Raw genomic sequence first — 14,424 nt, forward strand, 5'->3', positions numbered from 1 at the left:
GCGTTGTTCCACCAGATGGAATAGTTAGGGCCTAAGAAGTCAACGACAGAAGCATAAAATACGATATAAGTATAACAGCTTTTCCATCGTATAAAACGAATAATGGTAACCAGTGTGAAAGTTATGTTCATTTCTTCGTTCCGGGCAACCAAGGCTTCACTCTAGGACGTTGCTCCACCAGATCGTATAGTTAGGGCCTCAGATGACAACGCCAGAAGCATAAAATGCAATATAAATACAACTGTTGTTCCATCGCATAACAGGAATAATTGCAACCAGTGTGAAAGATATGGTCATAACTACGTTCCGGGCAACCTGGGCTTCACTCTTGGACGTTGCCCCACCAGATCGAATAGCTAGGACCTCAGAATTCAAATACAGAAGCAGAAAATACAATAAAAATGCAACAGTTCTTCAATCGTATAGCATGAATAATTGCAACCAGTGTGAATGTAACGATCATTTCGACGTTTCTGGCATCCTAGACTTGACTCTGAGGCATTGCTCCACAAGATCGAATAGTTAGGGCCTAAGAAGTCAACGCCAGAAGCATAAAATACAATATAAATACAATAGCTTTTCCATCGTATAAAACGAATAATAGCACCCAGTGTGAAAGTTATGGTCATATCTACGTTCCGGACAACCTGGGCTTCACGGTAGGGTGTTGCTCCACCAGATCGAATAGGTAGGGCCATAGAAGTCAACGCCCGAAGCTAAAAATTCGATAAATATAAAAGAGTTTTTCCATCGTACAACAGGAATAATTTCAACCAGTGTGAAAGTGATGGTCATTTCTACGTTCCGGGCAACCTAGGCTTCACTCTAGGGCGTTGTACCACCAGATCGAATAGTTAGGGCCTTAGAAGTTAACGCCAGAAGCATAAAATACAAAATAAATAGAACAGTTCTTACATGTATAAAACGAATAATTGCTACCAGTGTGAAAGTTATGGTCACCTCTACGTTCCGGGCAACCTAGGCTTCACCGTAGGGCGTTGTTCCACCAGATGGAATAGTTAGGGCCTAAGAAGTCAACCCCAGAAGCATAAAATACGATATAAATACAACATCTTTTCCATCATATAAAACGAATAATGGTAACCAGTGTGAAAGTTATGTTCATTTCTTCGTTCCGGGCAACCTAGGCTTCACTCTAGGACGTTGCTCCACCAGATCGAATAGTTAGGGCCTTAGAAGTTAACGCCAGAAGCATAAAATACAAAACAAATAGAACAGTTTTTACATGTATAAAACGAATAATTGCTACCAGTGTCAAAGAGTTGGTCATTTCTACGTTCCGGGCAACCTAGGCTTCACCCTAGGGCGTTGTTCCACCAGATGGAATAGTTGGGGCCTAAGAACTCAACGCCAGAAGCATAAAATACAATAAAGATGCAACAGTTTTGCCATCGTATAACAGGAATTATTGCAACCAGTGTGAAGGTAATGGTATGTTCTACGTTCCGGGCAACCTACTCTTCACTCTAGGGCGGTGCTCCACCAGGTTAAATAGCTAGAGCCTAAGAAGTCAACGCCAGAAGCATAAAATAAAATATAAATACAACAGCCTTTCCATCGTATATAATGTATATTAGCAAACAGTGTGAAAGTAATGGTCATTTCTACGTTCCCAGCAACCTAGGCTTCACTGTAGGGTGTTGCTCCGCCAGATCGAATAGGTAGGGCCTTAGAAGTCAACGCCAGAAGCATAAAATACAAAATAAATACAACAGTCTTTCAATCGTATAAAACGAATAATTGCAACCTGTGTGAAGGTTCTGGTCATTTCTACGTTCCGGGCAACCTAGGCTTCACCCTGGTGCGTTGCTACACCAGATCGAATAGATAGGGCCTTAGAAGTCATCGCCTGAAGCATACAATACAATAAAGATACAACAGTTTTACCATCGTATAACAGGAATAATTGCAACCAGTGTGAAAGTGATGGTCATTTCTACGATCCGGGTAACCCAGGTTTCACTCTAGGGCGTTACTCCGCCACATCGAATAGCTACGGCCGTAGAAGTCAACGCCTGAAGCATAAAATGCAATAAAAATACAACAGTTTTTTCATCGTATAACAGGAATAATTGCAGCAAGCGTGAAGGTAATGGTCATTTCTACGTTCCGGGCATCCTAGGCATCGCTCTTGGGCGTTGCTCCACTAGATCGTATAGTTAGGGCCTTAGAAGACAACGCCAAAAGCATAAAATGCAATATAAATACAACTGTTGATCCATCGCATAACAGGAATAATTGCAACCAGTGTGAAAGATATGGTCATAACTACGTTCCGGGCAACCTGGGCTTCACTCTTGGACGTTGCCCCACCAGATCGAATAGCTAGGACCTTAGACTTCAAATACAGAAGCAGAAAATACAATAAAAATGCAACAGTTCTTCAATCGTATAGCATGAATAATTGCAACCAGTGTGAAAGTAACGATCATTTCGACGTTTCGGGCATCCCAGACTTAACTCTGAGGCATTGCTCCACCAGGTCGAAGTGTTAGGGCCTTGGAATTCAACGCCAGAAGCATAAAGTACAAAATAAAAACAACAGTCTTTCAATCGTATAAAACGAATAATTGCAACCTGTGTGAAGGTTATGGTCATATCTACGTTCCTGACAAACTAGGCTTCACTGTAGGGTGTTGCTCCACCAGATCGAATAGGTAGGGCCATAGAAGACAACGCCAGAAGCATAAAATACGATATAGATACAACAGATTTTCCATCGTATAAAACGAATAATGGCAACCAGTGTGAAAGTTATGGTCATTTCTACGTTCCGGGCAACCTAGGCTTCACTCTAGGCCGTTGCTCCACCAGATCTAATAGCTAGGGCCTTAGAAGTCAATACCCGAAGCATAAAATACAAAATAAATAGAACAGCTTTTCCATGTATAAAACGAATAATTGCTTCCTGTGTGAAAGTTATGGTCATTTCTACGTTGCGGGCAACCTAGGCTTCACCCGAGGGCGTCGTTCCACCAGATGGAATAGTTGGGACCTAAGAAGTCAACGCCAGAAGCATAAAATATGATATATATACATCAGCTTTTCCATCGTATAAAACGAATAATGGCAAACTGTGTGAAAGTTATGATCATTTCCACGTTCCGGGCAACCTAGGCTTCACCCTAGTGCGTTGCTACACCAGATCGAATAGTTAGGGCCTTAGAAGTCATCGCCTGAAGCACACAATACAATAAAAATACAACAGTTTTACCATCGTGTAACAGGAATAATTGCAACCAGTGCGAAAGTAATAACCATTTCGAAGTTTCGGGCATCCTAGGCTTAACTCTGAGGCGTTGCCCCATCAGATCGAATAGCTAGGACCTTAGAATTCAGATACAGATGCAGATAATACAATAAAAATGCAACAGTTCTTCAATCGTATAGCATGGATAATTGCAACCAGTGTGAAAGTAACGATCATTTCGACGTTTCGGGCATCCTAGACTTAACTCTGAGGCATTGCTCCACAAGATCGAATAGTTAGGGCCTTAGAAGTCAACGCCAGAAGCATAAAATACAATATAAATACAATAGCTTTTCCATTGTATAAAACGGATAATTGCTCCCAGTGTGAAAGTTATGGTCATTTCTACGTTCCGCGCAACCTAGGCTTGACCCTAGGGCGTTGCTCCAACAGATTGAATAGTTAGGACCTTAGAAGTCAGTGCCCGAAGCATAAAATGCAATAAAAATACAACAGTTATCCATCATATAACAAGAATAATTGCAACCCGTTTGAAAGCGATGGTCATTTCTTCGTTCCGGGCAACCTGGGCTTCACTCTAGGGCGTTGCTCCACCAGATCGAATAGTTAGTGCCTTAGAAGTTAATGCCAGAAGCATAATATACAATATAAATGCAACAGTTTTTCCATCGTATAAAACGAATAATAGCAACCAGTGTGAAAGTTATGGTCATTTCTCCGTTGCCGGCAACCCAGGCTTCACCCCAGGGCGTTGTACCACCAGATCGAATAGTTAGGGCCTAAGAAGTGAACGGCAGCAGCATAAAATACAATATAAATACAACAGCTTTTCCATCATATAAAACGAATAATTGCAACCAGTATGAATGTTATGGTCATTTCTGCGTTCCGGACAACCTAGGCTTCACTCTATGGCGTCCTTCCACTACATCGAATAGCTACGGCCTCAGAAGTCAACGCCTGAAGCATAAAATACAATAAAAATACAACAGTCTTTCCTTCCTATAACAGGAATAATTGCAACCCGTGTGAAAGTGATGGTCATTTGTATGTTCCAGGCAACCTAAGCTTCACTCTAGGGCGTTGCTCCACCAGATCGAATAGTTAGGGCCTTAGAAGTCAACGCCAGAAGCATAAAATACAATATAAGTACAACAGTTTTACCATCGTATAAAATGTACAATTGCAAACATTGCGAAAGTAATGGTCATTCCACGTTCCGGGCAACCTAGGCGTCACTCTAGTGCGTTGCTCCACCACATCTACTAGCTACGGCCCTAGACGTCATCGACAGAATCATAAAATACAATAAAGATGCAACAGCTTTTCCATCGTATAAAACGAATAATTGCAACCGGTGTGAAAGTTATTGTCATTTCTACTTTCCGCGCAACCTAGGCTTCACCCTAGCGCGTTGCTCCAACAGATTGAATAGTTAGGACCTTAGAAGTCAATGCCCGAAGCATAAAATGCAATAAAAATACAACAGTTTTTCCATCATATAACAGGAATAATTGCAACCAGTTTGAAAGTGATGGTCATTTCTATGTTCCGGGCTACCTAGGCCTCACTCTAGGTCGTTGTTCCACCAGAACGAATTGTTAGGGCCTAAGAAGTCAACGCCAGAAGCATAAGATACAGTATAAATATAACAGTTTTTCCATCGTATAGAACGAATAATAGCAACCAGTGTGAAAGTTATGGTCATTTCTACGTTCCGGGCAACCTAGGCTTCACTCTAGGACGTTTCTCCAACAGATTGAATAGTTAGGGCCTTAGAAGTCAACGCCCGAATCATAAAATGCAAAATAAATAGAACAGATTTTCCATCGTGTAAAACGAATAATTGCTACCGGTGTGAAAGTTATGGTCATTTCTACGTTCCGGTCAACCTAGGCTTCACCATAGGGCGTTGTTCCACCAGATCGAATCGTTAGGGCCTAAGAAGTGAACGCCAGAAGCATAAAATACAATATAAATACAACAGTTTTTCCATCATGTAAAACGTATAATTGCAACCAGTATGAAAGCTATGGTCATTTCTACTTTACGGGCTACCTAGGCTACACCCTAGGCCGTTGCTCCTACAGATTGAATAGTTAGGGCCATAGAAGTGAACGCCAGAAGCGTAAAATACAATATAAATACAACAGTTGTTCCATCGTATAAAACGAATAATTGCAACCAGTCTGAAAGTTAACGTCATTTCTACTTTCCGGGCAACCTAGGCTTGGCCCTAGGGTGTTGCGCCGCCAGATCGAATAGTTAGGTCCTTAGAAGTCAACGCCAGAAGCATAAAATATAAAATAAATAGAACAGCTGTTCCATGTATAAAACGAATAATTGTTTCCAGTGTGAAAGTTATGGTCATTTCTACGTTCCGGGCAATCTAGGCTTCACCATAGGGGGTTACTCCACCAGATGGATTAGTTGGGGCCTAAGAAGTCAACGCCAGAAGCATAAAATACGATATAAATACAACAGCTTTTCCATCGTATAATACGAATAATGGCAACCAGTGTGAAAGTTATGGTCATTCCTACGTTCCGGGCAACCTAGGCGTCACTCTAGTGCGTTGCTCCACCACATCTAATAGCTACGGCCTTAGACGTCAACGACAGAAGCATAAAATACAATAAAGATGCAACAGCTTTTCCATCGTATAAAACGAATAATTGCAACGAGTGTGAAAGTTATTGTCATTTCTACTTTCCGCGCAACCTAGACTTCACCCTAGGGCGTTGCTCCAACAGATTGAGTAGTTAGGACCTTAGAAGTCAGTGTCCGAAGCTTAAAATGCAATAAAAATACAACAGTTATCCATCATATAACAAGAATAATTGCAACCAGTTTGAAAGCGATGGTCGTTTCTTCGTTCCGGGCAACCTGGGCTTCACTCTAGGGCGTTGCTCCACCACATCGAATAGTTAGTGCCTTAGAAGTCAACGCCAGAAGCATAATATACAATATAAATGCAACAGTTTTTCCATCGTATAAAACGAATAATAGCAACCAGTGTGAAAGTTATGGTCATTTCTCCGTTGCCGGCAACCTAGGCTTCACCCCAGGGCGTTGTACCACCAGATCGAATAGTTAGGGCCTAAGAAGTGAACGCCAGCAGCATAAAATACAATATAAATACAACAGCTTTTCCATCATATAAAACGAATAATTGCAACCAGTATGAAAGTTATGGTCATTTCTGCGTTCCGGACAACCTAGGCTTCACTCTATGGCGTCCTTCCACTACATCGAATAGCTACGGCCTCAGAAGTCAACGCCTGAAGCATAAAATACAATAAAAATACAACAGTCTTTCCTTCCTATAACAGGAATAATTGCAACCCGTGTGAAAGTGATGGTCATTTGTATGTTCCAGGCAACCTAGGCTTCACTCTAGGGCGTTGCTCCACCAGATCGAATAGTTAGGGCCTTAGAAGTCAACGCCAGAAGCATAAAATACAATATAAGTACAACAGTTTTTCCATCGTATAAAATGTACAATTGCAAACACTGCGAAAGTAATGGTCATTCCACGTTCCGGGCAACCTAGGCGTCACTCTAGTGCGTTGCTCCACTACATCTACTAGCTACGGCCTTAGACGTCATCGACAGAATCATAAAATACAATAAAGATGCAACAGCTTTTCCATCGTATAAAACGAATAATTGCAACCAGTGTGAAAGTTATTGTCATTTCTACGTTCCCGGCAACCTAGGCTTCACCCCAAGGCGTTGTTCCACCACATCGAATAGTTAGGGCCTAAGAAGTTAACGCCAGAAGCATAAAATACAATATAAATACAACAGTTTTTCCATCATATAAAACGAATAATTTCAACCATTATGAAGGCTATGGTCATTTCTACTTTACGGGCAACCTAGGCTACACCCTAGGGCGTTGCTCCTACAGATTGAATAGTTAGGGCCTTAGAAGTCATTGCCCGAAGCATAAAATGCAATAAAAATACAACAGTTTTTCCATCATATAACAGGAATATTAGCAACCAGTATGAAAGTGATGGTAATTTCTACGTTCCGGGCAACTTAGGCTTCACTCTAGGGCGTTGCTCCACCAGATCGAATAGTTAGTGCCTTAGAAGTCAACGCCAGAAGCATAAGATACAAAATAAATGGAACAGTTTTTCCATCGTGTAAAACGAATAATTGCTACCGGTGTGAAAGTTATGGTCATTTCTACGTTCCGGTCAACCTAGGCTTCAACATAGGGCGTTGTTCCACCAGATCGAATAGTCAGGGCCTAAGAAGTGAACGCCAGAAGCGTAAAATACAATATAAATACAACAGTTTTTCCATCGTATAAAACGAATAATTGCAACCAGTATGAAAGTTAACGTCATTTCTACTTTCCGGGCAAACTAGGCTTGGACCTAGGGCGTTGCTCCAACAGATTGAATAGTTAGGGCCTTAGAAGTCAACGCCAGAAGCATAAAATACAATATAAATACAACAGTTTTTCCATCGTATAAAACGAATAATTGCAACCAGTATGAAAGTTATGGTCATTTCTACTTTCCGGGAAACCTAGGCTTCACCCTAGGGCGTTGCTTCAACAGATTGAATAGTTAGGGCCTTAGAAGCCAACGCCCGAAGCATAAAATACAAAATAAATAGAACAGTTTTTCCATCGTATAAAACGAATAATTTCTACCGGTGTGAATGTTATGGCCATTTCTACGTTCCGGGCAACCTAGGCTTCACCATAGGGCGTTGTTCCACCAGATGGAATAGTTAGGGCATAAGAAGTCAACGCCAGAAGCATAAAATACAATATAAATACAACAGCTTTTCAATCGTATAAAACGAGTAATTGCAACCAGTATGAAAGTTAACATCACTTCTACGTTCCGGGCAACCTAGGCTTCACCCTAGGGCGTTGCTCCAAGAGATTGAATAGTTAGGGCCTTAGAAGGCAACGCCCGAAGCATAAAATACAAAATAAATAGAACAGTTTTTCCATTGTATAAAACGAACAATTGCTACCAGTGTAAAAGGTATGGTCAGTTCTACGTTCCGGGCAACCTAGGCCTCGCTCTAGGTCGTTGTTCCGCCAGATCGAATTGTTAGGGCCTAAGAAGTCAACGCCAGAAGCATAAGATACAATACAAATATAACTGTTTTTCCATCGGATAGAACGAATAATAGCAACCAGTGTGAAAGTTATGGTCAATTCTACGTTCCGGGCAACCTAGGCTTCACTCTAGGGCGTTGCTCCACCAGATCAAACAGCTAGGGCTTTAGAAGTCAACGCCCGAAGCATAAAATACAAAATAAATAGAACAGTTTTTCCATTGTATAAAACGAACAATTGCTACCAGTGTAAAAGGTATGGTCAGTTCTACGTTCCGGGCAACCTAGGCCTCGCTCTAGGTCGTTGTACCGCCAGATCGAATTGTTAGGGCCTAAGAAGTAAACGCCAGAAGCATAAGATACAATATAAATATAACAGTTTTTCCATTGTATAAAACGAACAATTGCTACCAGTGTAAAAGGTACGGTCAGTTCTACGTTCCGGGCAACCTAGGCCTCGCTCTAGGTCGTTGTTCCGCCAGATCGAATTGTTAGGGCCTAAGAAGTAAACGCCAGATGGATAAAATACAATATAAGTACAACAGTTTTTCCATCGTATAAAATGAATAATTGCAAACATTGTGAAAGTTAAGGTCATTTCTACGTTCCGGGCAACCTAGGCTGCACCCTAGGGCGTTGTTCCACCAGATCGAATAGTTAGGGCCTAAGAAGTGAACGCCAGAAGCATAAAATGCAATATAAATACAACAGTTTTTCCATCGTATAAAACGAATAATTGCAACCAGTATGAAACTTATGGTCATTTCTACGTTCCGGGCAACCTAGGCGTCACTGTAGGGCGTTCCTCCACCACAGCTAATAGCTACGGCCTTAGAAGTCAACGCCAGAAGCATAAAATACAATATAAATACAACAGCTTTTCTATCGCATAAAATGAATAATTGCAACCAGTTTAAAAGTGATGCTCATTTTTACGTTACGGGAAACCTAGGCTTCACCCTAGGGCGTTGCTCCACCAGATCGAATAGTTAGGGCCTCAGAAGTCAACGCCCGAAGCATACAATACAAAATAAATAGAACAGTTTTTCCATCGTATAAAACGAATAATTGCTACCGGTGTGAAAGTTATGGTCATTTCTACGTTCCGTGCAACCTAGGCTTCACCCTAGGGCGTCGCTCCACCATATCGAATAGCTAAGGACTTGGAGTTCAACGCCAGAAGCATAAAATACACTATAAATACAACAGCTTTTCTATCGTATAAAATGAATAATTGCAACCAGTTTAAAAGTGATGCTCATTTCTACGTTCCGGGAAACCTAGGCTTCACTCTAGAGCGTTGCTCCACCAGATCGAATAGTTACGGCCTTAGAAGTCAACGCCAGAAGCATAAAATACAATAAAGATGCAACATTTCTTCCATCGTATAACAGGAATAATTGCAACCAGTGTGAAGGTAATGGTATGTCCTACGTTCCGGGAAACCTAGGCCTCACTCTAGGGCGTTGCTAAACCAGATCGAATAGTTAAGGCCTTAGGCGGCATCGCCCGAAGCATCAAATACAAAATAAATGGAACAGTTTTTCCATTGTATAAAACGAATAATAGCAACCAGTGTGAAAGTTATGGTCATTTCTACGTTCCGGGTAACCTAGGCTTCACTGTTGGGCGCTGTTCCACCAGATCGAATAGTTATGGCCTAAGAAGTCAACGCCAGAAGCATAAAATGCAATATAAATATAACAGTTTTTCCATCGTATAAAGCGAATAATTGCTGCCAGTGAGAAAGTTATGGTCATTTCAACGTTCCGGGCAACCTAGACTTCAGTCTAGGGCGTTGCACCGCCAGATCGAACAGTTAGGGCCTCAGAAGTTAACGCCCGAAGCATAAAGTACAAAATAAATAGAACAGTCTTTCCATTGTATAAAACGGATAATTGCAACCAGTGTGCAAGTTATGGTCATTTCTCCGTTCCGTGCATCCTAGACTTAACTCTGAGGCATTGCAACACCAGATCGAATAGCTACGACCTCAGAAGTCAAAGCCAGAAGCAGAAAATACAATAAAAATGCAACAGTTTTTCCAGAGTATATCATGACAAATTGCAACCAGTATGAAAGTAATGATCATTTCGACGTTTCGGGCATCCTAGACTTAACTCTGATGCGTTGCTACACCAGATCGAAGAGTTGGGGTCGTAGAAGTCAGCGCCAGAAGCATAAAATACGATATAAATACAACAGCTTTTCCATCGTATAAAACGAATAATGGTAACCAGTGTGAAAGTTATGGTCATTTCTACGTTCCGGGCAACCTAGACTTCACTCCAGGACGATGCTCAACCAGATCGAATAGTTAGGGCCTAAGAAGTCAACTCCAGTAGCATAAAATACAATAAAGATGCAACAGCTGTTCCATCGTATAACAGGAATAACTGCAAACAGTGTGAAAGTACAGGTCATTTCTACGTTCCGGGTAATCCAGGTTTCACTCTAGGGCGTTGCTCCACCAGATCGAATAGCTAGGGACTTAGAATTCAACGCCAGAAGAATAAAATACAATCTAAGTACAACAGCTTTTCCACCGAATAAAATGAATAATTGCATACATTGTGAAAGCAATGGTCATTAGTACGTTCCGGGCAACCTAGGCTTCACTCTATGGCGTTGCTCCACCAGATCGAGTAGCTAGGGACTTAGAATTCAATGCCAGAAGCATAAAATGCAATATATATATATATCAGCTTTTCCATGTATAAAACGAATAATTGCTACCAGTGTGAAAGAGTTGGTCATTTCTACGTCCCGGGCAACCTAGGCTTCACCCTAGGGTGTTGTTCCACCAGATGGAACAGTTAGGGCCTAAGAAGTCAACGCCAGAAGCATAAAATACAATAAAGATGCAACAGTTTTTCCATCGTATAACAGGAATAATTGCAACCAGTGTGAAAGATATGGTCATAACTACGTTCCGGGCAACCTATGCTTCACTCTTGGACGTTGCTCCACCAGATCGAATAGCTAGGACCTTTGAATTCAAATACAGAAGCAGAAAATACAATAAAAATGCAACAGTTCTTCAATCGTATAGCATGAGTAATTGCAACCAGTGTGAAAGTAACGAACATTTCGACGTTTCGGGCATACTAGACTTAACTCTGAGGCATTGCTCCACCAGGTCGAAGTGTTAGGGCCTTGTAATTCAACGCCAGAAACATAAACTACAAAATAAATACAACAGTCTTTCAATCGTATAAAACGAATAATTGCAACCTGTGTGAAGGCTATGGTCATATCTACGTTCCGGACAAACTAGGCTTCACTGTAGGGTGCTGCTCCACCAGATCGAATAGGTAGAGCCATAGAAGTCAACGCCCGAAGCATAAAATACGATAAATATACAACAGTTTTTCCATCGTATAACAGGAATAATTGCGACCAGTGTGAAAGTGATGGTCATTTCTACGTTCCGGGCAACCTAGGCTACACTCTGGGGCGTTGTTCCACCAGATCGAATAGTTAGGGCCTAAGAAGTCAACGCCAGAGGCATAAAATACGATATAAATACAACAGCTTTTCCATCGCATAATACGAATAATGGCAACCAGTGTGAAAGTTATGGTCATTTCTACGTTCCGGGCAACCTAGGCTTCACTCTAGGCTGCTGCTCCACCAGATCGAATAGCTAGGGCCTTAGAAGTCAACGCCCGAAGCATAAAATACAATAAAAATACAACAATTTTTCTATCGTATAACAGGAATAATTGCAACCAGTGTGAAAGTGATGGTCATTTCTACGATCCGGGTAACCCAGGTTGCACTCTAGGGCATTACTCCACCACATCGAATAGCCACGGCCGTAGAAGTCAACGCCTGGAGCATAAAATGCAATAAAAATACAACAGTTTTTTCATCGTATAACAGGAATAATTGCAGCAAGCGTGAAGGTAATGGTCATTTCTACGTTCCGGGCACCCTAGGCATCACTCTTGGGCGTTGTTCCACCAGATGGAATAGTTAGGCACTAAGATGTCAGCGCCAGAAGCATAAAATACGATATAAATACAACAGCTTTTCCATCGTATAAAACGAATAATGGTAACCAGTGTGAAAGTTATGGTCATTTCTACGTTCCGGCAACCAAGGCTTCACTCTAGGACGATGCTCCACCAGATCGAATAGTTAGGGCCTAAGAAGTCAACGCCAGAAGCATAAAATACAATAAAGATGCAACAGTTGTTCCATCGTTTAACAGGAATAATTGCAAACAGTGTGAAAGTACAGGTCATTTCTACGTTCCGGGTAATCCAGGTTTCACTCTAGGGCGGTGCTCCACCAGGTTAAATAGTTAGGGCCTAAGAAGTCAACGCCAGAAGCATAAAATACAATATAAATACAACAGCCTTTCCATCGTATATAATGTATATTTGCAAACAGTGTGAAAGTAATGGTCATTTCTACGTTCCTGGCGATCTAGGCTTCACTCTAGGGCGTTGTTCCACCAGATCGAATAGTTAGGGCCTAAGAAGTCAACGCCAGAAGAATAAAATGCAATATAAGTACAACAGTTTACCATCGTATAAAACGAATAATTGCAAACATTGTGAAAGTAATGGTCATTTCTACGTGCCGGGCAACCTAGGCGTCACTCTAGGGCGTTGTTCCACCACAGCTAAAAGCTACGGTCTTAGAAGTCAACGCCAGAAGCATAAAATACAATAAATATGCAACTGATTTTCCATCGTATAGCATGACTAATTGCAACCAGTGCGAAAGTAATGACCATTTCTACGTTTCGGGGATCCTAGGCTTAACTCTGAGGCGTTGCTCCACCAAATCGAAGAGATAGAGCCCTAGATGTCAACGCCAGAAGCATAAAATACAATATAAATACAACATCTTTGCCATCGTATAAAGTGAATTATTGCAAACAGTGTGTAGGTAATGGTCATTACTACGTTCCGATCAACCTAGGCTTCACTGTAGGGTGTTGCTCCGCCAGATTGAATAGGTAGGGCCTTAGAAGTCAACGCAAGAAGCATAAAATACAAAATAAATAGAAGAGATTTTCCATGTATAAAACGAATAATTGCTACCAGTGTGAAAGTTATGGTCATTTCTACGTTCCGGGCAACCTAGGCTTCACTCTAGGACGTTGCTCCACCAGATCGAATAGTTAGGGCCTAAGAAGTCAACGCCAGAAGCATAAAATACAATAAAGATGCAACAGTTTTTCCATCGTATAACAGGAGTAATTGCAACCAGTGTGAATGTAATGGTCATTTCTACGTTCCAGGCAACCTAGGCTTCACTCTAGGGCGTTGCTCCACCAGATCAAACAGTTTGGGCCTTAGAAGTCAACGCCCGAAGCATTAAATACAAAATAAATAGAACAGTTTTTCCATTGTATAAAACGAATAATAGAAACCAGTGTGAAAGTTATGGTCATTTCTACGTTCCGGGCAACCTAGGCTTCACTCTAGGACGTTGCTCCACCAGATCGAATAGTTAGGGCCTAAGAAGTCAACGCCAGAAGCATAAAATACAATAAAGATGCAACAGTTTTTCCATCGTATAACAGGAGTAATTGCAACCAGTGTGAATGTAATGGACATTTCTACGATCCGGGCTACCTAGGCTTCACTCTATGGCGTTCTTCCACCACATCGAATAGCAACGGCCTCAGAAGTCAACGCCAGAAGCTTAAATACAATATAAATATAACAGTTTTTCCATCGTATAAAACGAATAATAGAAACCAGTGTGAAAGTTATGGTCATTTCTACGTTCCGGGCAACCTAGGCTTCACTCTACGGCGATGCTCCACCAGATCAAACAGTTAGGGCCTTGGATGTCAACGCCCGAAGCATAAAATACTAAATAAATATAACGGTTTTTCCACTGTATAAAACGAATAATTGCTACAAGTGTTAAGGTTATGGTCATTTCTACGTTCCGGGCAACCTAGGATTCACCCCAGGGCGTTGTTCCACCAGATGGAACAGTTAGGGCCTAAGAAGTCAACGCCAGAAGCATAAAATACAATAAAGATGCAACAGTTTTTCCATCGTATAACAGGAATAATTGCAACCAGTGTGAAAGATATGGTCATAACTACGTTCCGGGCAACCTAGGCTTCA

Source organism: Calliopsis andreniformis, unplaced genomic scaffold, assembly GCF_051401765.1.
Source record: "Calliopsis andreniformis isolate RMS-2024a unplaced genomic scaffold, iyCalAndr_principal scaffold0027, whole genome shotgun sequence".
NCBI lineage: Eukaryota > Metazoa > Arthropoda > Insecta > Hymenoptera > Andrenidae > Calliopsis > Calliopsis andreniformis.